Raw genomic sequence first — 1,421 nt, forward strand, 5'->3', positions numbered from 1 at the left:
GATGGTTCCTGATGGTCATAAACCAATATATGAATTGTTTAGGTGTATTCTGAATGCCATGAATTGTTTAGGTGTATCTGGCACTTTGTTCCAGCCGAGACTTGAAGGGGTGCTTCAGTTGTCATGTTTCACTAAGGATTTGATTTATATTCTGGTATTGCCCAAGACATGCTAGGCACTGTCCCAACACACCAGGAGCTGGCCCAGAGCAGTTGTCAGCCTTGTCAGACTCCAGACGCCCTTCAGAGAATGCCTGATATTAGTTTTTTGCTTTTTTTTCAACTACAGAAAAATAATAGAGCAATGTTTCTGTTGCAGAGACATCAGGAAAGACACAGTAGGTCAGAACGTATCGCATGCTGTGGATTCCTATTTGAAATCTCTGGGTTTCTCTTGTAAAACATGTCTGCACACCTAATAGTGCTGACATTGCATGGCCTCCCACAGCCCCCCTGCAAGGCACCCTGGTTGACAGCCCCTGGCTTAGGAGACCCTGGAGGTTCCTTCCACCCCTATGATTCCAGAAGACATTATTCAGACAATCAATATTATCCCAGGAGCCCACCCAGGGGCACACCAAAGAAAGCAGAGGGGATACAACCCCATTATTTTGTGCTTTGTGCCTAACATTAAACACAATGATACTCCGGTCTTCTAAGCATTACAAACATCTTTGCGGAGCAAAAGTGAGGCTGCTCCCCACTGAACTTTTTGTTCATTAGGCAGGCAAGGTTCTTTGGGTAGATGCAATATCTTTATTAGACCAACTAACAAGTTGGGGGAAAAGTTCTTTGCAAGTTTTGGGGCACAAACACCCCTCCTCAGGATTAGGGAGACTCTGCTGAGCCAGGTACAGACATTACACTTTTACTGGTATAAGTGATTGGAAACGGAAGAGAAATTTGGCACCTGCAGGCTGATTTAAAAATGGTGGAACCCAGTCTAAGACACGTCCCCTCCCCACCAACGGGTGAACGTGTGTCCTGTTTGCTACGGATCAAAACTGCGCTGCTTACAGACATCTGCAAAACTTAAATCGATTCCACCTCCAGGTTTCTCAACGCCTGCACAGCGCCCTGGCCTTACATGTTCTCCAGGGAGAAAAGCAGCCCATTGACAACAAGCCCCCGTGACAACGCAGACGAGCCGGAGTTCAGAAGACAATGGCGAGAGGAGACGGGACAACCTTGTTCAACACGTGGCAGGAGGCGGCACCGAGTGTAGGAGAAAAGCACTTTTTTCTTTTTATAACATAAAGATAACCGACTGCAAGCTCGTGTCCCATCTCACAGGAGCCCCGAGACAGAGTAGTAATGCTGCCGGTCCTGCTGGGCTGTGCTGCCCTGGCAGCCACCGCCGAACCGCTCCAAACTCCCCGCGCCCCAAGGACTGCCCCGGCCCCGGCCCCGCGCCGCCTCCCC

Source organism: Crocodylus porosus, unplaced genomic scaffold (assembly GCF_001723895.1).
Source record: "Crocodylus porosus isolate Cpor-Errol unplaced genomic scaffold, CroPor_comp1, whole genome shotgun sequence".
In the NCBI taxonomy this organism is placed as follows: Eukaryota; Metazoa; Chordata; order Crocodylia; family Crocodylidae; genus Crocodylus; species Crocodylus porosus.